At 49.7% G+C, this 26,129-nt stretch overlaps 1 protein-coding gene across 4 annotated transcripts in view; it reads right to left on the minus strand.

The window, feature by feature from the left end:
* Positions 1-26,129, minus strand: part of AGAP1 (ArfGAP with GTPase domain, ankyrin repeat and PH domain 1) — a 410,505-nt gene that overhangs the window by 64,702 nt on the left and 319,674 nt on the right. The window lies entirely within an intron of this gene.

Raw genomic sequence — 26,129 nt, forward strand, 5'->3', positions numbered from 1 at the left:
ACCCTGGAAAACAGTTAAAATAAAAACTAAGTAAAAACTCCAGGATGCACCATAAAACCAGAAGTTCCAATTAGGCAGAGAGCAGTTTTCCTTTCGGCCTGGAAACACAGCGTGGGTTCAGGTGCACCCAGAATTAATGGGTATTTCTCCCAACACCAAGACGTGCCCCTTTCACAGGGCTGGCGTGAGAGGTGGCTTCCGTGGGGCAGCCTTTCTGATAAATCTGTAATGTACAAGGTTAGTTTGGCATGTTCTCAGGTGGAGATTAGAAATACATCACCAAGTCGTGGAAACGTCTCTCCTTGTCTTCCTGGAGCAGCTGTGCATTTGGAGAAGGGAGAACTTTATTTATTTATTTATTTATTTATTATTTATTTTTGGGGGGGCTTACTAAGAAGTTGAAATTGGGGCTCCTTGGCTTCGGGGCTTGATTCTGTTCTGGGTGAAGGATGAGATTAGAACAGGAACTGGCCATGACGTGGCAGCACCAGAAATACGCTGCTTTCGTGTTTTAGGCCTTGCTCTTCAGCGAACATTGTCACATTCCCCCTAATCACTGCGTGGTTGTCCTTCAAAATAGAAACAAACAGCAAACTGAGTTCTCACTGAAGAAAAAGCGAGGTTCAACTGTGTTCTCGCCGCCGCCGCCGCCGCTGCCACCACCACCACAGGATCCCGAGACAGGAACGAGTGATAATGGGAAACATTCGTCTCTTCTTCTTTTTCCTTTCTTCTCTTATGTCTTCTCAATTTCCTCCAATAGAGTATACTGCAGGCTTTTCTTTTAAAAACACAAAATCTTTCTCGACAATTTCAGGAAAAAAATAGGTTTTTAATAAAACTTCAAATTGTGCTATCATATTTCAAAGGCGATGGCCAGTTAAGGCAACTAATCAAAGGCACAATTACTCCGCGACGGCCGCTCGCGCTCTGTGCAGGGCTGTAATTGAGGGGCTGTGATCACTGGACCACCAGCCGCAGCCACGCAGACAGTGCGTTTCATCTGCCCTCCCAGTGGCTGACTTCCTCCCACCGCCCCGTGAAATGACACATTTCAGGGTGATTCTGTCAATCACGTCCCCCTTCCTTTGGCCATCGGAATCTGAGAAGACTACCGAAAACATCTTCCAGAAAGCACGTTTTAACCTTTTGCATTTAGGGAGGACTTGACCGAAAATTCCCAGTAGCATTCGGATCTGTGGCTTGAGGGACCATAGAACAATGAGATCCACAGCATTTCTGTAGACGGACAAAGATCCGAGTGGGAAAGCAACGGAATTCTAAATGTTCGATTCTTCTTGCTGTCATGGGAATGCAGTCCTTTAAACACTAACAGATTTCTCCCCACAAAACCGCTTGGGCTATAATGGTCCAACTTTTCAGCACGTTCCCTGGTTATGGTCAATGAGCAGACAAGGTCATTGCTATCCTAGGAGGGACTGGAAACATGGTGCAAGAGTGGACACAACAAAACAACAACAACCGTCTCATTTCTTTAATTTAAAAATAATTTAGGTACGCCAATGTTATTCCGCTTCAAGCCAGAACACCTTGGAAGACTATTTTACTATTACTGCAAAAGCAAAGTTCATTTCATATTAGTTCAATATTAAGAATAAACGGTGACCAATCTAACTAGCCGATTTAAAGTTAGGACCCACATACACACGTAATTCTCACACTTACGGGGACAGCTCTGACAGAGACCTGGACTACGTTTAAATGTGAGGGGTTATGTTACCACAATGTGCAAAATTGCCCCTTTGAGCAGCTGCAGTGTGGAGTTAGCATAGCATAGTTGTAGCCAGTCCTTACGATTACACATTTCGTTATTTCCAATTTTATGCTATTAAAAATGCTATATTCTGTTTAGCTTAATGTAGCGGTTGGTGGTTACCTATATAGTTAATCTATAGATATGTATATACACATTTGTATATACACATGTTTATTTTCTTTGCTATGTCTGCACAGAGGGCCAAGAAGTGATGGCATCCCAGGAGCAACGAGCACACCCAGCCCCCGCACCGTGGTTTCTAATACCACTGTTGAATGAAAGGAAGGGTGAGCCAACACACACAGACGCAAACACTGCAGTGATGGGGGTGCGACTGAAAGGCACAGGAGCCAACTGAAAGAGCCCCCAGCCGAAACCGGTTTGGCTCAGTGGATAGAGCGTCGGCCTGCGGACTCAAGGGTCCCAGGTTCGATTCCGGTCAAGGGCATGTACCTTGGTTGCGGGCACATCCCCAGTAGGGGGTGTGCAAGAGGCAGCTGATAGATGTTTCTCTCTCATCGATGTTTCTGACTCTCTATCCCTCTCTCTTCCTCTCTGTAAAAAATCAATAAAATATATCTAAAAAAAAAAAAAAAAAAAGAAAGAGCCCCCAGTGGCCGAAGCTGGAACAACTGGGCAAGAAAGGAAACAAAGTTCAAAATAAATATCCAAGAGTCCATACTGATGAACTAAGTAAATGACTGAATAAAGGAATAAATGGGGAGAAGAGGTCAATCTTCCTGGCACAAGAATTTCAAATTCATGTAGGCAGCCCACCCTAAAGGAGGGGGCATAACTCCCCACTCCTTAGTTACGCACGGTGCGTAGAGGCCCCCTCCCAAAGAGGGCACGCTGAAGGGGGGGAGGGGGAGGAGAGGGAGTACATTTTCAGGAGACACCTGACAACACAGCCTCAAACCCGGTGATCAAGGTCAACACTGACAGGCCCAAGTCATGCTGATCGTGTGCACCGTTTATACGAGGTGATGAGATGGCCCTTTATCTCTGTGGTCTTCCTCTCAGCAACCCAAGGTCCCAGAGTAATCCTGAGAAAATCGAATTCCAATACAGGAGCGCCATACAGTAGAGCTGACCAGAACTCAGCACTGTCCAGGTCATCAAACACGAAGTCTGAAGACCTGTCCCAGCCAAGGGAGCCTAAGGAGACAGACGCCCGAATGTCAGGTGGCCTCAGGGTGGGTCCCGGAGAAGAGGGAGGACGTTAGGGAAAAACGAAGGGAACCCAAACGGAGTAGACTTTAGTTAACGTGGGTGTGCCAGTATCGGCTGATCCATTGTGAGAAACAGGCCACACTAATAAAAGATGTAAGCCACAGAGGAACTGTGCACGGGCATATGTGTGTACGTGAGGAGCGTATGGGGTTGCCTGTACCATCTCCTCAATTTTTTAATTTATGTTTTAAACTTTTCTAGAAAATAAAACCCATTAAAATACTATTATAGGCACCTTTGGGCAGGAATATAAGTTTTTTCTCCCCATCATTTTAATCGTTTCCTTAGAGTAACATTCTGCTAAAATGAAAGAAGTATTCAGCAGCTTGGAATAGGTGCAGGAAGAACTACCATCTCATCACAATATATCACTCATGCTACTAATCATTAAGTCAACTTTTACAAATTAAAGATAACCTGAAATCTCAGAGGGGCATATACAGTATGGGTCCCATGTGCTACTGAAATTCTCAACAACCTGAAAGCTAACCTCACTGGCAGTGAAGTGATGTAATTTACGATGGTGAACAGGAGCTTCAGAGTATGTTTGCTAACTAATGTTCTTTAGAGGCAATAGTTCCCCGCTGGCAGCTCTTCAGGACAGCGCACTGTCTCCTCGTGTTTCATCTGGAATCGTTGAAGTTCAAATTGTTTTTCCTTTAGTGGATTACAGTGTATATATTTGACCAAAATGTACCATGTTCGAGCACTATTCCAGCTAACTGCCAGTATTAGCTTTTAATCATCAGAAAATGAGCTTTGATCTATTGAGAAAAAGTGGTTGGCACTCATGTTGAGTTTAGATCTCAGCTTCTAATCAGCACAACAAAACCATCTTTTCAATAAAAGTGACAGAATTTAATAAAATGAAAGAGAGCCATGCAAAGCTGGCTTCGTGATTCATTGAGATGCACCTGCGGTGATTTACCAACTCAAGGAAGGTCTGAACTCAGGAGCGACTTCAAGACACTCCAGCGCCTTAATCAAGAGACAAATTTAGCAACTTTTCTTAAACAGAAAGGACCAGCAATATGGTTGCATACGAAAAACCCCAAGTTTGCAATCACAGGTGCAGCCAGAACACATTGTCCAAAATAGATGTACTTCACTTGGGCATAAGGCATGAGGTGCCCATTGGCTATTCCCATCAACGCCCATTTCATATATAATCCCCCAAATACATGGCAAGAGAAAGAAATATTACAGCGACTTATCCCACAGATGTAGTGAGTTCACAGCCTGGTGGTCCTGAGGTTTTCAACCACCAGTTCCTCGAATGAATACGGAACCTGTGAATCTGTGTCACGTGCGCCTTATTTGGGGGTTTTATGTCTTTCTTTTCTAATTATCGGGGTAGGGAGGTTCTTTCACAGAGGGTGCGGGATGTACAGACTGCCAGGAAGCAGTGACCCGCCCCCTTCACGGACACCTGGCGGCAGGGCGGGCGCCGGGTTCTGGTGGGTTGGTGACTGAATGTGACCATTTCATCAGTGTCTACCACACCGTCCTCCCAGCAGTCCCTGGTGCCAGGTGAGATAAAGGACAGGCAAAGCAGAGAGGAGAGTGAGGGGCAGGGAGGGCTGGTGCTTGGGCATCAACGATGCCCACCTGGCAGCCGCGCCGGTGGCCTTGGGGGGCCGCAGGGCTCTGTGCTGTGGCCCCTTTGCCTGCCCACGAGGGTCACCTTAGCAGGGATCCGCACGTGAGAAGCCACTAACCACACACTGTGCAGGATCCTGACACAGACGCCACGGAGACGGCAGTCACCAGGGAGACCACAGTCACCACGGAGACGACAGTCACAGATACAGGGGAAAATACAGAAGACTGATCTTAAGATAGCATGGAGATATTTTTGAAGGCAGGAGGAATACCACTCAGAACTATTTCTAGAATTGTAGTATTTTCAAAGGTCTTCATTAGAGCCAAAATGTGCATCTATACGCATGCATGCATGCCCCTCCCCGACTGCCAAGCTGAGCTCCGGCAGAATAATCGCACATGGTCTCAACGATATACAAGCAAACTCAGTGCCACTTGCCTCTCCTACTTGTAGCTTGTGGCAGCATCATGTTTTATGATAAACTAAACTTGGGCAAAAAAGTTTTTTAAAAATGGCAAAGACCAAGCTCTCTTAGTGAGTCCTAATTTAAAAAAACCTGCAGGCCCCTTCTGTTGACCATGATTCAGCAACATTCTAAAGTGACTCTGCTTCCCCTTAGTCATGGTATCAGCATACACTCACTTCTGTCTACACAGATGACCCCTGGACCAGGCCCTTGGCGTCTCTAGAGGCTGGTTACCCAGAGGCCGGGAGGGATGGCTCTGCCCCTTTCCTTCCTCCAGATCAACCGGGCTTTATGGCTCCAGCGCAGGCTCATGCTTACATCACCAACTTGGGCACAAGTAGGACCAACACTACTTCTTTAATCAAGATAGTTGGCACTGACATTAAAGGATACAGATCTTACCCTGGCTGGTATGCTCAGTGGTTAGAGCATCGGCTCTGGCACCACAGGGTCTTGGGTTTGATTCCCTATCAAGGGCACCTACCTCAGGTGCAGGTTCAATCCCTGGCCCGGTTCAGGGGCATGTGCAGAAGGCAAACAACGTATGTGTCTCTCACATTGATATGTCTCTCTCTCCCTTCCTCTCTCTCAAAATCAATTAAAAAACATTTATAGATGAGTAGATAAAAAAGCTGTGGTACATATATACAGTAGAATATTGATGAACCTAGAGGGTATTATACCAAGTGACATAAGTCAGTCAGAGAAAGATAAATACCATACGATTTCACTTATATGTGGAATCTAAAGAATAAAATAAACAAACAAACAAAACGGAAGCAGACTCATAGATTCAGATAACAGATTGAGGGTTGTCAGAGGGAGGGGAAATGGGGCACTGGAAGAAAAAGGTGAAGGAATTGAGAGGTACAGAATGCTAATTATAATATAGCCATGGGGATGCAAAGGACCACATAGGGAATATAGTCAATGATATTGTAATAACTATGTGTATGGGACCAGGTGGGTTCTAGACTTATCAGGGGGGGATCATGAATTATGTGTGCTGAACCACTATGCTGTACATCTAAAACTAACATAAAATAATACTTAATTAAAGGATAAAAAATAAATGAAAGGCAAATTTACTTTAAATAAATGGGCCAGTGGGAGGTAAAAAAAAAAAAAAAAGGCCACCCAATCTCACAACCACTGTAGAAATGAACTATGTCATGGTGCGACTTAAAAAAAGTTAGAAGATGCACATCAGACACTCTCTCACCTGTCGAGCGGCAGTGACCAGTGCCCCTGCTGGACAGGTGCGTGCTGAAGGCGTGTGCGCCTCAGTGCAGGTGCGGGGCGCCCCCCGCCGCAGCCCTCACCAGGACGCTGGGCGAATAAAGGACGCTGCTCCTAATCGTTTATTGAATAATGAAACTGACACAACGGATAAAAGGTTTCAATCCTTAGAAAAATGATTGATCGTTTTTCGGTTTATTGGCGCTGCCATCTGTGTGACAAACGGCTGGAAGGCCCCCGTTAATCTCCGCACACCTGCGAGCCTGTGGCAGCCCGGCGCGCGCACCCGGGGAATCAGGACAGCTAATAGCACGGCACCGGCCGGGCCGGGAAACTCCGGTGTTTCATCACGGCTGATCTCCAAATCAATTTGCACAATGGATTTTTTTTTTTTGGCGATGGGCGAGGCAGAGAAGAGACAGAGAATAAAAGAAGCCCAACAACAACAAAGACAGATAAGGCCCAGCTGGCGGGAGCAGGGTCCTCACACAGAGAAACGGAACCAAAGCGCAAATGACTTCCCAGGGGCTCGGGACAGTGTGGAGTTTTCTGGATTCCAGATCTGGTCTGTAGCGTCAAACTGGCCCATGGAGGTTGTTTGTCACGTGGCAGCGCAGGGCTGCTGTGCGCAGGGACCTGCCTTCCTTCCTCCGATGGAGTGTGTCCATTTCCTCACAGATCCCACCCCCCGTTTTTCCTGTGGGAGGGTCCTAGGTGGCGTGGCTTAAAGTAAACTAAAGGTTTTATTTGTGAACAACACTCAAAATAACAGGTATTTCTATGGTGCTGGATGTTGACTCTTATTTTAGTTTTGGTAAAAATTCAATCAGTTCAACATGCTTTCTCCCTGAGAAATTCCCGTAACATAGAAACCACCTGCGGGCCCATATTGACGGGTCAGGAGAAGCCAGGATTACATAAGATAAGGCACAGAGGGCAGTTAGTCTACAGTTCAGCAGAGAGTAAAGAATAACTACTACCTATGATGATGATGATGATGATCTATTTCTCAACTTTCAAAGCAGAAAGGAACAAGCCTTTAGATCAGGCGTTCTCAAACTACGGCCCGCGGGCCACATGCGGGTGTTTTTGCCATTTTGGTTTTTTTACTTCAAAATAAGATATGTGCAGTGTGCATAGGAATTTGTTCATAGTTATTTTTTTTAAACTATAGTCCAGCCCTCCAACAGTCTGAGGGACAGTGAACTGGCCCCCTGTTTAAAAAGTCTGAGGATCCCTGCTCTAGATAATTGTCACATCAATAGGTAAATTCAAGTTAGACATAAGTACATGCAGCACCAGTAAAAGACTTCAGCACATGAAGAGAAGTGAGTTTGAGGTGCACTTTGTAAACTACATTACCTCCACTGACAGTAATTGTAGCATGAAGAGTCGGGTAACACGCCTAAAGAGAACCAACTTTCAGGAATGGGTAAATACAGGCACGAAGGAAATGCCACACGCAGGGACTTCACACAAAGACAGCAGGTGTTCTCTAAGATCACGACGTGTGTTGAAATAGAAAACGTAGCAACGCGATTAAAAAGGACGCATGCATACGGGAAGCGCGCTCCACAACTTCAGGTGATACAAGGGGCCTGGAGTTCTAGGGGAACGCACATCCGGCTTAGCCATGGGGACGGCGTCTGCGCAGGAGCCATCAGGAGTGAGCCACACGGGCCCTCGTGACCGCCCAAAGCTGGACACACACCCAGAACACACGCGCCTCTCGGGGTGTTCCGGGTTTCCACGTGACTGACACGCTCCTTGCTCCCCGAGTCGTTCCCAAATTGGGAGGGGGGCGGTGGCAGGACGTGTGGGTGCTGTGGGACAGGAGAGGAAGCAGCGCCCTCTGTCACCACACTGCCCGGAACGCGTCCTGGAACAGAACACTGTCCCGAGGTCGGCGCCGGAATCTAGATGGGCCCGGGCCGAGGGCGCAGCCAGGGTATTTGTGCCTCAGAGTTTAAGTCAAACAAGGTTACTTATTTATTTTTTAAATGGAAGGCTTCTCAGAACCTTCGATTTGCTGGTAGACAGACTATGTGACTCTCTCCTAACCTTTCCTTTCAGAGCGTCGCCGCGCTGCATTCCTGTCCCACAGCACAGACTGTGGGAGACGCTGTGGATGTCACACAAAGCCACGTGTGCAGAACAAATCCCCCGGTACCTCCGCGTGGGCCTGCAGAGGCGCTCTTCCTCCTCTCCCTGGTGACCCCGCCTTCGTCAGGTGCTTGTCACAGGCACGCACAGCGCTGGGCTTGCGCGACGTGGCAAGTATGGGTCTCCTGCCTTCCCGGCTTTCAATCAGTTGAAGGGACAAGACTAACCCAGGTGAAATGTTTCAGTTGTATCTCACGTAACACAAGCTGCCCCTGGGCCAAACGCAATTATCGATCGAGACGTCTAGACCTCGATCACTGTGTCTCCATGCCGCCTGCACACCCCGCCCCCCGCGACCCCTTCCCCCCCGACGAGCAGGCTTTTTAGTGGCACAGCTATCAACTGTGGGAATTCTGTGCAGCCTGCCGTGGCCGCGGAGGGTAGGAACTCCACATGATCTAGAGCCTCTGAGACGTGGTGTCTTTGTCCAAGTCATTTGGGCCCTCCCGGTGAAAATCTATGTCCTACACTAGGGGGTGTTTTGCTTTAAGGATAACCTTTACTATCCCTTTTCCAGGAAACGCTGATACGCACGGCGGTCACGACTGCAGATTTTTCAGTGACTGCGCCTAGACGGGCTCTCCAGCCTCCGTGGGGCAGGAGGGACGGTGCGGTGCGTGAGTCACGGTGGACACTGACCGCCAAGGCGCCGAGAAGAGTTTGAGGAGAGGCCCCGCAGCAACGCACCGCTTCTGCGTGGGAGCGGCTTTCCTCCGGCCCGAAGTGCAGCAGGGTGGCCACTGTCCCTGGTGCCACCTGTGGCCGCCCGGGGGTGCGGTGGTCCGGGGGTGCGGTGGTCCAGGCGAGTTGACGAATCAGCTGAACAATGCTGGTGCTAGTTAGTGGGTAACCTCTGACAGTTACTGTCTCCACCATTTGAAAAGCACAATTTAACAAGCGATCGCAGAAGCCAGAACATGAGCCTCTCTTAGGTGAACCAATGTAACCTGCAAATACACTGCCTGTGATTGGCTCCCAGTAGTATTTCGGTGGATACAAACTGAATCCCAAGGAAGGCCTCAGGCAGGATCTGCCCTGTCCACTTGAAATGGACAAGCTCACTGGATCCTGACAACTGTCCTAGAGGACAGACAGACAGCAAGATCAGCCCATTTTACAGCTCAGAGCACCGAGGCAGGACAAGATGAGGAACGTGCGCAGGTCATCCCACCAGTAGGAGGTGGAGCTGGAGTTCAAACCCAGGCCTGGCTCCCCAGCCCTGTTCCTAACCACCCCTGGGCCTGCCTGGCGTCAGTACTGCCACCCTCAACACCATTTCCCACCCACCTGCCTGTCTGGACTTGGAGTGAGCCGACTGTCCCTAGAACTGAAATAGAATGAAAGTCTGGACACGTGCCATGCTGGCAGCTTCACTTTCATGGGTGGCAAGATTCTACGCCTTTCTTTAAAAGTTTCAATCTGTGGAGAACCTCCACTTTTCTTTTTTTTCCGCCTGACTCCACAATTCAAAAAGATATTACGGAAGACAATCAGAAGTACAAGGAACATTTTCCAACGTCGGAGCAATGAGTAGAAATAAAACCCTAACAAGAAATACTTCAGTCAGAGGGAAATGTCTTCTTCATTAGAATAAGGAATTGCAGGGTGAAATGCCTTAATTACCCACGAAGCGATAACCCCGTGTGATTGCCTTCATTCTGAGAGCCCGGGAAGGGGAATGCTGTATCAAACGCTCTCGTCTTCTTCCAATTGTCGGGAAACTTCTGATGCCATTCCTGGCTGCTGAGAATAACCCTATGCAGAATGAAATTATTGAAAAACTTTCCTGTATTTCATCTTCTTCATTTTAAACGGTTAGAGTGATATGCATAAAAATAGACCCATTGTTCTTGAGCATTCCTCGGTACGTGGCGGTTCTCTGAGCCACTTTTAAAGATGGTGCAATGTTCCAATTCATTGTGCTGGCTGCAAAGAATAAATCCTGCAAGTATCGGAACATAATTGCATGTGGGGAGCAAACTAGAAGATATTGAAATATCTGTATACTGACATGTCTACTAAATGAAAAAAAAAAGGAGGGGGGGGAGATGGAAGAAATGTATGACAATTCTTTAAAAATAAAGCCTGACACATTATATATTTAGTCACCATTAGTGACAAATTTCCCATCATGCAGCAGTATTTTGGGTCTGAGTGCTGGTCTAGGATGCTGCCACTCTGCACTGAGCGGTGGGGGCTGTCTGACACCAGGACCTGAGGTGGGACATGGTGACTGTGTTCACTCTTGGGTGGGGGCACTGACAGTGCCCTCGGAGGCTAAGGCACAAAGGAAACGTGGCTTCCTTTCGGTTATGTGTCTCTCCCACGGTGCCTGCCTATCTTGTTGGGAGGAAGCCCTGGCACGGGGAGCGGCCGTGTGTGGCCGATGGCTGTAGTAGCTAAGGGCCCAAGAGATGCACCAACACCCAGACACGTGAGTGACAGTCACCCCAGGTGCCTCCTGACTTACGCCTTCTGGGTGAGGCCCCAGACACTGGAGCAGGGACAGGCCTCCCAGGCTGCACCCTGTCTACCTCCTGAGCCCCGGGAGCCACGAGGCAGCTCCTTGGGGCCTTGGCAGGCGAGCGCAGACACCACGCCTGCGGGTCTGTGTGACCGGACACAGGGAGGGGCAGGGCAGGCGGAGGGACGAGCGCTTTTCCGGGGGCACGATGGGTGTTGAAAACAGCAGCTACTCCACTAACTGTGGTTTCTCAGCTAGAAAAACAGGCCATAATATTTGAGCTCCTATATGTTTGAAATTTTATCTAATAACGTAAGTAGAAAAAACACACAAGCATTGTAACAGGCCTTCTAACAGTGGCGCACGTGGGACACTACAGTGAGGCAACACCATAGGAATGTCTTCTGGGGCGGCCAGGTCCCAGTGTGTGAGCCGCATTCTGGGGGGTTTGAGCCGTGGGGACATGTGTCCCTTCCACCATCACAAACCGCTGGTTCTTGGCGCCCTGAGTCCCCAGGTGAGCAGGATCCAAACCTCTGCTTTAAGTAAGTACTTAAATTTGGGTGCTGGCGTCTCCCTCATTCTGTTCCAGGCCAGGGAACCACATGGCGCCCCCTTGTCTGCACCTGTGGGCAGCTGACCTGACCTTTGCACTCTTCCAGGCCCATCATGCAGCGTCTCCAGGTCTCCTTCCCTGTCACGCCAGCCTCCTCATCCTCAGGGTCTCCTTGATGCGCTCCTTTCTCCACCACACGCACGGCTGGCACACCCTTACTCTCCTGCCCTCCCCCCCTCCAGCTTCTCTTGCATCTCCCACAGCCCATAGCTTCTCAAGAGTCCACGTCCTCACGTTCACGCAGGGGCCTTCTGATCTCCTCATTGCTAAACACAGGACCTGCCCTGGGGCCCAGGCCCCAGACACATGCTCCTTCCGCTGGCTCAGTCTCCGTCGGCCCACCTCTCCCCTGAATGGGTCACCGCCACGCCCCACGCCTCAGACCATCCACTGCCATCACCTGGTCTCCTGAGTCCTGGCCCAAGCACCAGCTGAGGTGTGGCTTCAGGATTCGGGATTTCCTTCAGGACATCCTGCCCTTACCAAGTCCCTGGAAGGCCACTCCCCACCTCCTGGGCTGCCTCTAGCTCATCTCTGCATCTCAGAAACACGTAACAGTGTCCACCAGGTAGCCAGAGACCAGTAAGTTATTAATGTGAATTAAAGCTGCTTAGATTCCCAGGAGAGGAGGAGGCCCTGGTTGTTAATTAAGGTCTGGTGTTTACCTGGAGGTCAGTGTTACACTAATGATGCTAATCCTAGGACTGTACTTGAAGGGTATCAGAGAGGAGACCTCAGGGGCTGCAGCTCTGAAGAACAGAAAAACCAAAAAACTCTACAACTGCAGAGGGAAGTAAGACCAGCAATCTGTGTGCCCCGGAAGACCTAACTCAAAATTTGTAATAAATGAAGGCAAAGATGCGGGAGCACTGGCGGATCCCTACCGCCTCACCCAGAGTACCTTCAGCAGAATTATGCGACGAGTACCAGGTGGCAGAAGTGCTCTCTTGGACAATGCTCTGAAGATGAGAATTAGGGCGGTGACAGTGACACCCAACCTTGGAAACAGTGTGGACCACGGCGACAAACAAGAGGCAGATAAAGGGGAATGGACACCAGGACACTCATTCTGAAATGAAACGTAAAAAGCTAATCTTGGCCAGAGTGAAGTCGGCAGAAGAAAGGAATGATAATCTCTTGTCCTTCAGATCCCATTTCCCATCAGGCCACTCATTACTGGGAAGTTATAGAAAAAATGCCAGTGTTTCTGAGACGATGGGAAAGCCTAACTCTGCAGAGAAAATGAATCAGTGAGCAATGCCCACCTGCTCGGCCCGGGGCCTGCCACTCAGGACAGAGCTCTGGTCTCCAGAGAACATGGACCTCAGGTGTAGCAAGTTCCTGGCCAGGAGGAGCGGGTGACGATGCCTCTACGTGGAATTTCAGGCAGCGCGCGCTGATTCACGGGGGCCAGGACGGACCCCATCGCCACTCACATACTAATAAAGGAAGCTTTAATGGAAAATATTTGAATTCTTCAGAAGAAAAATGGAAAATAGTTATAAACATGTTAACATCCTCTATTCTTATAATTAAGAGGGAGCCAAGTAGTTGATTCAATTGCAGGAGCCTCTTCAACTCCACTTTATGGATGAAGAAAAAAGGAAGCAGACGATATTGTAAGAAAAGAAGGAGTTTGCGGTTCTGCAAAAAGCTAAACATCCTCCTAGGCATACACTGCACAACATGTCAACACAGCTCAGGCAGATAGCTGCACGCCTATGTTCAAGGACCCAAGAGCCCCAAAAGCGGGAAACAACTCAGGTGTCTGTCACCAGGTAAATATACAGAATCTGTCTACCTGTACCTGGGATATTATTCATTCCCAAGAAGGACGACATCCCCCAGCACGAACCTGACAACGCTGCACTCACACGCACACAGGACAGAAGTCCTATGACCCCACTTACACGAGACGCCCAGGACAGGGAAATCCACAGACAGAGTAGGTGAGGGGTCACTACGGCTGGGAGAGGGCACAGGGAGACAGTGCCTAATGGGCACAGAGTTTCTGTTTGGGTGATGAAGAAGGTGTAGAAAGAGCTAGTGGTGATGGCTGCACAACTCTGTGATTGTCGTTAATGTCACTGGAGTGTACAACTTAAAAATGGCACCTTTTGTTATATATTTTGCCACAATAAAGTTCAAAAATAAGAAACTAAGGGAGAAAAAGAAGTAGATTAAGGTGTGGATGGGAAAGAAGGGAAAGAGGAAGTAGAGAAGAGAAAAAGAAAAGTGTAGGATGGAGGAAGAAGGAGAAAGTGGAATGAGACAGGGGAAAGAAGAATGAGGGAACTGAGGAAGGGATGGTGCAGAGAGGAAGAGCTGGAAGCCAGGGGCCGGCCCCAGGAAGGGCCAAGTGCGAACCTGCCATCGCCCGCCCACAGCCTGCACACCCCCTGCCCAGGTGGGCGTCTCAGTCCTGTTCCCCTCAGCAGCTCGAGTCCTCCTGCCACACCTGAGACTTCACCTGGTCCACCCCCACCTCTCCCGGGGTCACCACATGCCCAAGAATCCCAGGAGCCCCAAGTCTCCCGAGGGCAGGCTTCCTCTCCCAGCTCCCTCCCATAATGACCACCTACAGCCGTGAGCACCTTTCAGACGGAGCGCTGGTAGAATGTTCCATTGTGTCCACACCACGTGCCAACCTTGACAGTAAGAAGGGATAATGAGATACTTTTTGGCCTGGGAAAAAAGTTACCCCAAGAACTAGATTTGGCCTATAAATGGATGGCTTGCGAATTCTGTCTTCGAATTCGTCAAGCAAAAGAACTTGGGGGAAAAAAAATAACCCCCTGTGTGAACTAAGCTCATTGGTTATGATAGGAAATAGAAGGTAACAAGTCATTGATGACAGCAACCTGTTAATTTGCATATGTCCAAAAGGGAAGAAGACCCATGACCCTTGCTTGGCTTCTGGCACCACGGCTGGTACGGTGGTGTGGGTGTGGAGATGGCGCTGGGCTGGCTCGGGTCTTCCCTCCACATGTGCACGTGGGCGGGTGTTTCTGTGCAGCCCAAACAGAAACAGGGCCAAACCATGTCTACACCCCCCCCACCTCTCCGTCTGCTAGAACAAGGAGGGAGGCTGCCTCAAAATGCCAACCACAAGTGGTGGCTCCCACCAACAAGGTTACTGCAGGCAGATGAACTTCTCCCTCCTTCTCGGGGTGAGGAATAAACTAATGTTTGAGGGAGAGAAAAAAAAATCAAGAAACTACTTGCTGATCTTAAACTATTTGCATTAATTAAGTGGCCTGTTCAGAGTAATTAGATGTTAATTACAAGAGTATTCTGTGTTCACTAATGAAACCATGTCTTCAAGTTTACTGACTCTTTAAAAGTGAGCGCCAGGTTCACCTGTTCAGGTAGAACTGCCAGGCTGTCACAGGGCATCACATGGAAGCCAGCTTTTTACAATTACGGCCTTTACAACGTGGATCACCGTCTAATTGTGGATTTGATATTTTCCAATTCCTGCTGAAACATAGCCACAGGTAAAATGAAGTTTTTAATGGTTTGAATGTTAACTTATTGAAATTAAGAAATAGCCTTTTGACAGCTAGGATAAAATCCTTTATTTTACTTGAATCTAATCCTTGGGAAAAGTCTTAGAGAAGCCAAGGTTTGGAGTGAGGGAGATCAATAAAGAGACACACACAGCCTTCCGAAGGGAGGGCTGGGACAGTCACTGTGGAGACACCTGTGGGGTAGCGAGAGGACACACAGAAGGATTTAATCACAGTGGCGATCCGTAGCAAGGAGTCAATAATTGGTTGAAGTGATTATTGCTAATAGATGGTCAATTCTGATTTCCTGCTTTGTCATTGATTTCCTCTTTTAAAGGCTAGTCACTAAATCTAAATTGTGATAGAAAATTCTTTACTTTAATAAAATTGAGAAATAAAAACAACAACTTCCGTGTGTATGTGTGTGTGTGTGTACACAGAACATAAAGTTAGGGCCTTCGGTAACCCCCCTCCTCCTCCACGGACTGTGTAGTGACCCTGCCTTCAGTAACTATATCATGGCTTCTGCAGAGAGCGAGCTGAAGAGGAAACTGATTCCCACGGCAGAAAGCAAGCAAGATCCACATGAAAACCAAGCACAAGAACACACTACCTGTCTGTTTAATCAGGAAGAGTCAAATCAGGCTACTGAGGTGCCTAGTGGTGAAATGCTGGGGTTCCCATCCCTTACATCACCTCAATAATTGGAGGTCACTCAACACCAATGATTGGTGGATTCAAAATAGGTGTCTGGAAACATCTCACACTTGCTTTGGCATGTCACAGTCTTCGGTTTTGCACACAAACGTTAGCAAGGACTTGGAAGTTTTCCTATCTGCAGAGTCTGCATTAGGCTTTGAGCTCAATAATGGGAGGTGAAGAGCTGGAGGAACTGTGAGTAACAGCCCTTCAGGCACAGGGCGGCAGAGTGCACCCAGACCCGCCACATCATCTGCTGCACAGCCAGTCAACTGCAGGAAGCACGCATCACCTACTATCCTGCAGATGAAAATACCTCCAAGGAACTAATGTGTGTGTTGTTCCTCCCCACATCCCCCCGAGATGGAACTAGCCAACAGAGGTCCATCCCCTTGAAGCTCAGAGCCCCTGGGTTAATTAATGCGGGAGCCTGACCATGGGGCGCATGTACTTGAGCTCGTCCTCGACACAGAACACGAGTGCTTGTCCGCAGTAGCCACGAAGGACCTTCGGCATCATCCTGTCGCTACACAGAAACCAGGTGGAAACGAGGGGAGCCTCAGAATCGACGAGGAGTTCAGATGCAGCCAACGGCTAGGGCGTCCAGGTTTCACCTGTGGTTCCCTCCAAAGGCAGTTTGCTATTAAGCCAAAGCCAAAGAAAGGTGATCAATTCCAACGAAAAGCACTTATCCCAGATGGCGGTATGCTGGCTCTTCAAACCCCTGGCTGGCGGCCCGAGCCCAGACAACAGCCATCAGGGCTCCGACTATCTGAGGAGCACGAGGGCCATGCGTAATTGACTAGAAGATGGGCTAAAACTGTGCCCAATCAGTGTGTGATCAAAACCGCGTGGAATATTCAGCGCCACTTGATTACACGGAGCCCCGTCCTTTCCCTCTCCTCGTGAAATCTCTTCAAGGTCCAGAGTACTGTAACAAGATCATTACTGTCAAGCGGTACGAATCGCGGGCAATGAGTCTTGGGATAGGAAGTCATACTTCACAAGCTCCCCTGGTCTCTCCCTCTCCCTCGCTCTTTTGTATTTTACTGCATGCAGAGGCAGCAAGGCGACGAGGTGGCAGATAATGATCACATCACTGTGTGGCAACTAGAAAGGCGCTTTCAAGAAAAAGCAGAGAAATCAGCTTAAGAGAAACTAAAACATTTTCCCTTTGCTTTCCTTCCCCCCCCTTAAAAAAATTAAATGGAATTAAACTGTGTGCACGCGTGGCTTTTCATGCACTGGGATATGATGTCGCTGAAGGCAACCACTGGAGAGATTTTCATATCCCAGCAAAGCCCATTACCCCACAGACAAATGGCCAATTTCCTCCGTGTCCCGCGTACAAAGAAGCCCTTGTTGCGCAGTGTGTGTGTGAGTGGCCGTGCCCGCTGACGTCGTCACAGGACCCGCTTCCTTCATTGCCGAGAACACCCAGGGCTTCCCACCTGCTGCCTGTTAGATGTCTGAGATGAGAGAGCGGGGGGAGGCGGAGGGCAGGGGGCATTGGCCAAGATGACTACATAAACAGAGTTTGTCTTGAAACACAGTGGCTCCAGAGCTCTCATAACACACCCCGATGACACGAGAGCGCACCGCGACTGGGGCTGGCAGAGTTTAATTAATGCTTACTTCGGCATGAAGGGCTCAGGTGAATGATGGGGGCTCAGCCCATGGCTCCCCTCCTCCCTCCACCATCAAACTCTTCACTCCCCTCATCCCCCCGACCCCCAAAGGCAAACATAAAAACTCAGACTCGTTGCATCTGAGCTAAATGTCCTTAAGTTCAAAGAGTTTCAAGAGACACGCACCCTTGTAACATAGACAGGAACATGCCTGTCCCCTAATACAGCATGTTCTAATTGTCCGTACAGGAGCCACTCACACACACGAGAAGAGAAACACTGTTTGCATAGAAGCCATGCCACAAAAGGGACCCTGGGGACTGAGCTCAAAACTGGCAAAGAAATGACTGCTTTTAAGTCCTCAGGACGATGCTGGGCAGTGGCGGGCACAGCTTCCCTGCAGCTGCGGAGCTGGGAGCCATGTCTGCAGGGGGTTGCCCTCTATGGCCAGGTGCCCATGCCCTTTCCAGGGGGTGCAAGCAAGATGTGCACATGTCCAAGTCCCGGAGGCCTGACATAGATCCCAAATCTGCACTCACCTGCAGACTGTGGGCGGATTACTTCACCTCAGTGAACCCTTTTCCTCATCTGTGGAATTGGAGATAACACTCCCCACCTTCCCACACGACTCATGTTTGAGGGATGCAAGGAGGTTTGAGAGCATTGAGTCAATCATGGCTTCCTTCCTTCATGTTTAATGAAGTGTTCCTACAAGGGACCCAATCCTGGGGAGGGAGGTATGGGTAGAGGATAGACATGATCCACAGGGCTGTTTTCCACTCGAGTGACTGAGTCCATGAAATCTTCCCTCACGGCGTGGGCACATCTAGTCCCACAGACAGGAATAGGAAGCTACAAGGCTTTCTGGGCTGAAGGTTTATGCTCCCCCAACTCATCTGTTGAAGCCCTAACCCCAATGTGATGGTATTTGGAGATGGGACCTTTGGGAAATATTAGACAAAATGGTGAGGGTGGGGCCCTCAGGCTGTGGTTAGTGGCCTCCTAAGCAAAGGAAGCTCTCTCTCCCTTTCTCTGCATACACTAAGGAGAGGCCATGAAAGGATGAAAGGACGCTATGAGAATGTGATCTGTGGAAGAAACCAAATGGGCCAGCACCTTGATCTTGGACTTCAGCCTCCAGAACTGTGGGGTATAAATGTCTGCTGCCTAAGTCCCCTGGGCTGGGATTCCTGTGGCTGCCCGAGCTAAATGAGACACGAGATGTTTTGCACGTTTCTTTTATATAGAAGGAACTTTTGCTTTTAGTCACCATCTTCTTTTTTGTGTTTCACATCCTCAGCATGAGGAATGGCATCCTCCAGGTGGGACTGAAACACGGCTGAGTTCCAGTGTTGCCAGGGCTAGGAGGAGAGACGCAGCGCTTGGCCAGGACACTTGAAGATCAAAGCCTCCTAGGCCCCGGGTTTCCTGGAGCCCCTGGATGTGTGTGTCTAGTGGAGAGTGCACAGACGAAGACCTGAGATTTGGACATGTTGGCACATTTTTTTCCTGAGCACTAGTTTTAATTTGCATCCTGTATGACTGTGCAGCAAGGTAAAAGTAGAGAAAGTACACAACCAGCTAGGACTTAAGAACACACCGGTTCACCAGGACTGACCCTGCCTCTTCTGGCTACGGGACCTTGGTCTGAGCAGATCCCATCACACTCGGTCTCAATTTCATCGCTGACTCTAGTGACACCCTAACAGCTCAACCGCTCTAATAGTTTGAGAACGTCAAGAAAATGACTTCGTGGGATTACCTAGGAATCCTCCAAAGTCAGCTGCCCCGGGGTCTCCCAAACCAGGCAAGGCAGAACACCAAGCGCAGGACGCCCAGAGGACAGTGTGGGGTCCTGAGTTCAGGGGTCGGGCGCCGGAGGCTGTGATGCCTCCTGCTGACTGAGCCCCGCAGCAGAAAAGGCATCTCCATGTTTAGGGAGCGCAAGAGGCACTCGGATGCATGGCCTGTGTGTACTGTTAGGAAGAAACCTTGGTGTCGGTTTGCAATTTTCCAAAGGCGAGTCTACCCGCTGCAGGATACCCCGGAGGATGAGTCTGTCCCATTTCATCAGGAGTGTCCCAGGCACCCCTGGAGTTCCCAGTTGCTCTTCACCCCATAGTCATATTCCAGGAGCTCGCGTGCCCCGGGCCCCCGCACAGACTGCCGGCGTAGCCACGGCTTGTGTAAGGATCTGCTTTCCCCACCGGACGGACAGTGGGTGTCCTGAAGGCAGGGGCCGCGAGGTCCCTTCCTGGACGGCCCAGGCAGAGCGCCGGCATGCAGCAGTGATCAATGCACTTTCACGGAACCTTAATCTGATGCTTTCGTTTGTGTGTTACTTTGAAAGAAAGAAAGAAAAAAAAAAAAGCACTGACAATCCTCTTCTCCTTGTGGGTTCATCATGATGGGAGTCCTCTGTTCTGGCTTCTCCTGCTGAGACCGACTCATCTTTGTTTATTTCCGACCTGCTGACTCCCACAAAGACCCGCGCGCACCGATGGTGTGTTATATTTGTGCTGGATGGACTCGACCCGGCAGGATGGCTTTCGAGTCAGCTGTGCCCCATCAGCAACGCCAATGTCTGCAGTAAACCAGATCTACTCGATTTCAGCAAGAAGCTGGACTTACAGGGAGCACTCTCTTTGGAAAAAGGGTCTGGTCCGTGGGCAGTAGGCCAGTCCGCCAGCATAGGTGGTACCTCCCATACCTTCCAGCTCAAGGGCAAAGAAACCCGGCCAGGCTCCTGGCTCCCTAACAAAGTTACTGCGTGCGAGCGTTATCTTCCTGAAAGATACTCCCAGTCTAGGCTTTTATCATTCACTACAATTAACTGCTCAGCTCAGTCAGTCAGAGGCATGAACTATGAGTTTAATAACAAGGAAGTTCGATTAAGAAGTGCTTACTGTTACCAAAAGTTACTGTGGACTATGGAGTTTTCACAGAGTCGATTCTGGAGACTTCTCGTTCCTTCTCCTTTCACTCAAGGTAGCTGCCATGCTGGCATGGTGCAAGCATCAGAAAGAGGAAATCCGAGAGGGCTGCATGGGAGTGGTGCTGGCAGAGCTTTCCTAAGTCTTCCCTCTCTCCCCCTCCAGCCATACCTCCAGATAATACAAAATTAAACAAGAAACCTTGAGGGTACTTCCTTGGCCCCGCCTTCTTGCCCGTCCAGTGTAGGCCATCGCACACCACGCAGTAACCAGTGTGTTAACTGCACCCAAGGAGAGCAAAGATGAGGATGGACATCATGGTGCTGAGACTTAAGTAACAAAAGAAACAAACTGCCCTCCCTTTCATGACGTGCAAGCTCCCCAGATAACCCGACAAGGCCCCACTACACGGCGGTAAACACAACCCCATGTCACAGCCTCCAGGTGCCTGCGGATCAATTTCTCGTAATAAGGACCATCAACATAAATAAGAAAAAAGAAAACTGTACAATGCCTCATGCGGAATTCTTTATTTTTCTCCCAAGTGCCTATTAACTAATTAATAGAAAGTAAAGGACAGCTACATTTGTTTCTTAGCATTATGTGAAAATAAAACTTCGGTTTGCCACTAATTTTGACACCAGCATTGGTGTATTAAAAAGCTGTTGTAAACGTGATCCTTCCTGCATTTTCTCAACTGTGAGGGCCAGTATGCACTCCATCTGCAGAAAATAAGATTAAGTTCCACGAAAGGTTAGCTTCCCAGCACTTCCACAGCCCAACGTGGTCCTGTCCGGCTCCCGGACCACCCACGCCTCGCCACGTTCTGCCTGAAGCCCCAGGCACACTGTCCCGTGAGTCTCCTCTCAAGGCTCCCAGGCGCTGGGCTTTATTTCTGGTGTCTCCCCTGGAGCCAAACGCACCGCGCTTCCTCTGTGCTGGCTGCTTGATATTTGACGAAAGAACAAAATGATTCCCAACGTCAGGGTCTCCTGTGAACGCAGGAAGGAAACCCCAGTCCATGCTGACCTCGGCCACTCGGAGTTAACATTTGTAAACAGCCTCAGGGCCTCACCTGATGACTTGGGGATGGGCAATTCCTGTTCTGGCGTGAGGGACAGAGGCCAGGGTGTGACCTCCCCTCTGTAAGGTAATGTTTCAACACCCACCAGGACCCACGGGGCACAGTGGTTCCATAAAGACCCAGGATGAACAAGCCAGGGATGGCTGGTGATGGGAAAGATAAATCAGGTCCCCCCTGAGACCTTTAGAACGAACACCGGGAATCCAAGAGGAAAAAAACCCACAACAGGATTTCTGCATACCCTCACGTATAATAAGCCTGGGTAAGCCCGGACTGGCCTGCGTTTGAACAGAAAGATCTGTGCTACACAACTTCTAGGTGTGAGGCGCCATATAAAAGTCAGCGTCTTTACATGGAATCTGAGAAATATCAAGAAAGCCACGCCGTTGGCCCCACTCCTAGATTCAAAAGCCGCTCCGCACACCTCAAAGACGCGCTTCCTGCCTGGTGGAGAGAGACGGAGGCAGAGAATGCAGCGCCGGCTCGGTCGCCTACCAGCAACCTGACCCCGGACAAGAACGCCACTTAACCTCTCCCCACTTCCGCCGCTTCACTGGGAAAGCAGGGAAATTAACGCTCGATGCAAACTCGAATGAATGTCATAAGACGAAGAAGAGCCACCAGCTTCGGGACCACAGAATGCGGCTGTGAAGACCGCTGTTCTGTTTTGGCTTCGATAACCTCGCCACTGGACTCTGGATAAGAAGGTACCGGAACACATCGCAATTCAAAGAGGATGCCCTAAGATGGCCTGTCGTTAAAGGTCCGCAGGACCCCACTGCCAAGAGCTCTGCTGGCACACACCTTCAACCTGGTTCTTGCCACAAACAGGGGTCCTGGTGCAATCATCCTCCCGGAACCCGAATTCCATGGCAGTGGCCTGGCCAGGTCTGTGCCAGCTGCAGGAGAAAGGCCCCCTGCCTCTCAGGGCAGTCCTGGCTCTTACAAAGCTTCCCTTTCAATACCTGAACCAAAGTCCATCTCCTCAAGGCTCCCCAACCCCCGCATCGGTCCCAAAAAGGCCCACAGGGACCATCCCAGTCAGGACTGTCCTTCCATCCTTTGAACCCAGCCAGCCGCCTCTATGCCCCCATCCTTCCTCAAGTCCCTTCAAGGATCCCCTCCATGACCCCGGTCCAGACTCATCAGCACCCTTCTCACCAACGCCTGCATTTGCTTTGATGCTCTGCCATCACCATAGAGACTGTGTCCAGATCTGAATGTACATTTTCCTAAATATATTGAATAACTCTGAGCAAACCATATCCAACTTAAAATCAAGAATAGCACTGGTATTTTAATAGTCAATATTGCCAATGGTCTATTAAATAGGGATAATGTAGAAACGGGTGATGTGTGAGGTGGTGGTTGTTTTTTTAAGCTAATACCACCCTCACATTTTTCATGCCTTGTCCCACATTCTGGCCAGTCTAATTCTCCTGCATAAAAACATCACCAAGTTGCATAATATTACAAAAAGGACCACAGTCTTTGAAAAACTCATACTTTCAGAGACTAAGAACAGATCTAAATGTTGGGGAGACTCCCAGCAGGCAGAGGGGGGCCAAATGCCCGGTGAGGACAGCGTAAGCTGGGGACACATGGGGCCTTTCGTGGCCAGCACCCCTCACCCGCCCAAAGGCAGCAGCCTCAGGTCTCAGTCTCAGAAGAGCCAGCATCCAGCCACCTTTCCGAGTCACTTCTGTTTAAATGACGAATGTCACCAACAAAAAGCAGAGCCCACGGCCCTCGCTTGCACCCACGCTTCCTCACGGAGGGGGCTGAATTACTTTTACATCTTGACTCCGGAAATGACACCAATGGTTACATATGAGCCCAGGGACGGGCTTGATCATGCAAACGTCTTCTCTATGACTCGTCACATGCATGAGCCTGTCGAGTTGCCACGCTGGACTCAAGTTATTTGTAAAGGAATTCTCCAGTCGTAGTTTCTGCTCCTGTAATTTACCACATTTATTCCATTCATTTAAAATTGTAAGTAGAAGAAAGTGGCCATCCTCTGGCTCTCTGACTATGCATGCCCCACCGTGAGACACACTTAGTGCTGGGCCCTCTGCGCCCGGCTGGGTCTGGAAGGCTGTGTGCCCGGCTGGGGAAGGGCACCCAGATCCGCCACACCCTCGGGGGCAGCGGCCAGCACGCTGCGCCTGGTCTGCTGTGAATGAAAGATGAGCATCAGGGTCAGCAGCATGGCTTCCCCAGGGATTTGCACAAGGCACGTGGGGGACCCGGGCCCTCCCCAGATGCTGGTGGTGGGTCCCCCTTCTCTCCTTCTCTGCCCTGGAGAGAAATGTGTGTGGCCTGCACCAGGGATTCTCGCGCCCTTTGGCTCCTAATTGGGTTTGGTCAAGGAGCAGGATGGGGAGGAGCCTGGAGACAGGGGGAGTGAGGTCAGGGTGCCTCCCTGGGCCCCCTCTCCCTCTGGGTCATCACGGGTTGGACATATCCCTGGTTGAAGGCCACAGGTCTTCACGGTTTCTGCCCCCTCCTTTCCCTGTTACACCCCTGGGGTTGTAACCACCCCTGCGGCATGCCCATGGCTCTGTGGACACTTCTGTGGTTCACTCCCCTCAATGATGCCACGTGTTCCCTGGAGCTCTGACTGGGCCAGTTGACTGTCAGTGGAACCTTATTTTTTTTACACTCTAAAGATAATTAAATGCAGTCATTTGTTCCAAAGGGGTATGTCAAAACCCATAAAATTCAACCACTTTATGACATCTTCTATAAAACATTTTATATCTGCAATTGAGAGTTTCCAGCACAAGCATGGGCAACAGACAATACAGGTGGTAACGGTGCCCACAGAAAAGAGAAACAGAAATATTTCCTTAAAAATTAAACGGTATCCTCTAACAATAAAACACATACAACTGGCTTTAATTTCAAGAACATAATGCTGACATGTACGTGGCTATGCAATGCACTTGAAGAAGTTAAGTGTTGTTGAGACTGTTAATATCATTGAATCAAAAATGGCCCGAATTGTAGTGTGCATTATGACTTCAGAGATGTTAAGGTGTTGGGGGAGAAAAATATGTCTCAGAAAAACGACTCATTTATGGTTTGGTAGGTAGCTCTTCCTAGGGAACAAATACACATTTTCTTTTCACAGAGAACTCCCTGTCGCATTTCCTATGGGAAGGATGTTAGGGCCCTGGTGTGGCTGAGACAACACTGTCTCAACTAGAAAGAGGGGGTCGGCTTCCCCTGGGATCACGGGATGGACTTGGGGACACGTGTGACCATCCCTCACCACAGGCCTGAGGCACTGCTGGGAGTTTTAATTTGGGGATTTCTGTGGTGCCCGGGGGCCTTTCTATTTATGTCACAGTCGTTTTTGGGTGGATGATCCACCTCAGCCGTGTCATAGGTTACTGTTCGAAACACACAGAGCAGCCCCAGGAACTCGGGAAGTGGGCTGGAAATATGGGCATCCACGGTCACTTCTCCAACTCCCTCAGTCACCAATGGATGGCTGTGTGCAGCTGCTACTAATTCACGTTAAGGCTGCATCTCATCCCCAGGGTTCTCACAAGGTCGGCGGTGGGTGGGATAATCAGTGTCAGGGTGTGGGATGTAGTTACAGGTGGACTGACAGTCATAATCTGCCGGGTGGTGCTTCTGAGAAACCTCACTGGTTGGAAACACACCACCAACACAGTAAGAAGTATATGTGAGAAATGGGACTAGGCCCGTGGTCGGCAAACTGCGGCTCGCGAGCCACATGCGGCTCTTTGGCCCCTTGAGTGTGGCTCTTCCACAAAATACCATGCCCTGCAGGCTGTTCGACACTCTGAACCTCAGTCTCCTCTTCATACGTGGGACGATGCCATGGCCCAACTCGCAGAACTGTGGCAGACATCCCGTGTGGCGCACACACAGGAACTCTTTTCTCCTTGCTCACCTGTGCACTGCGGGTTTATAGGCCCATTTCTGGGCATTAGGAGGGAACGGGCCACTTCCTGCCACATCTCACGGTGAACAGCCAACCGGGTCGGAAAAGGGAGGGAGGCGTGGAGAAGGTAAAAGCACCTATGTTCTAGCGGGAGTCCTGGGCATGTGGAACCCTGTTGCAAACAGACCCTTTAACCCTGGTTGGCCTCACAAGTAGTAAGTCAGGTTACCCAACAATGCTTGGAAGTTTATTTTTCCTTTGAGGTATGTCTTTAACTTGCTTATGAAAACTGCATTAATTCCACCTCTTCTAATGCGGTGTGTTAGTGCATGTGTGTACGCATGTGTGTGTGTGTGTGTATGGATCCCCACTTGTATTTGGGGGGGAAACCCTGTACACCCAGCAGAAGGAGCCGCTGCAGGAAGATCGCACCTGGCGTCACAGAGTGAAAACTGAGGACTCGACAAGCCAGAGGAGCTGCCACAGAAGCCACGACCCCCGGGCATCCCAGGAGCCATGTCAGTGTGGACGGCTCTGGTGGGAGGGGTAGCGTCAGAACGGAGCCGACCAATAGGAGAGAAGATTCCTGATCAGGAGAGGTGCGTCTCCCTCAGTGGGAGTGGACACTCGGCTCAGGGGTCCCAAAGACCAGAGAACTGACTGGCACATGACCGGGACCCCAGCATTAACATCTACGAGGCGACAGCTGCCAGGAGTAAGACAACGGTTTGGTGGATACTCCTTCGCATCAGCCAGGGATGAGGAGTCCTCAGGGCCCTCTGGCGCCACCTGGTAA

The sequence above is a fragment of the Eptesicus fuscus genome, chromosome 11 (genome assembly GCF_027574615.1).
Source record: "Eptesicus fuscus isolate TK198812 chromosome 11, DD_ASM_mEF_20220401, whole genome shotgun sequence".
In the NCBI taxonomy this organism is placed as follows: domain Eukaryota; kingdom Metazoa; phylum Chordata; class Mammalia; order Chiroptera; family Vespertilionidae; genus Eptesicus; species Eptesicus fuscus.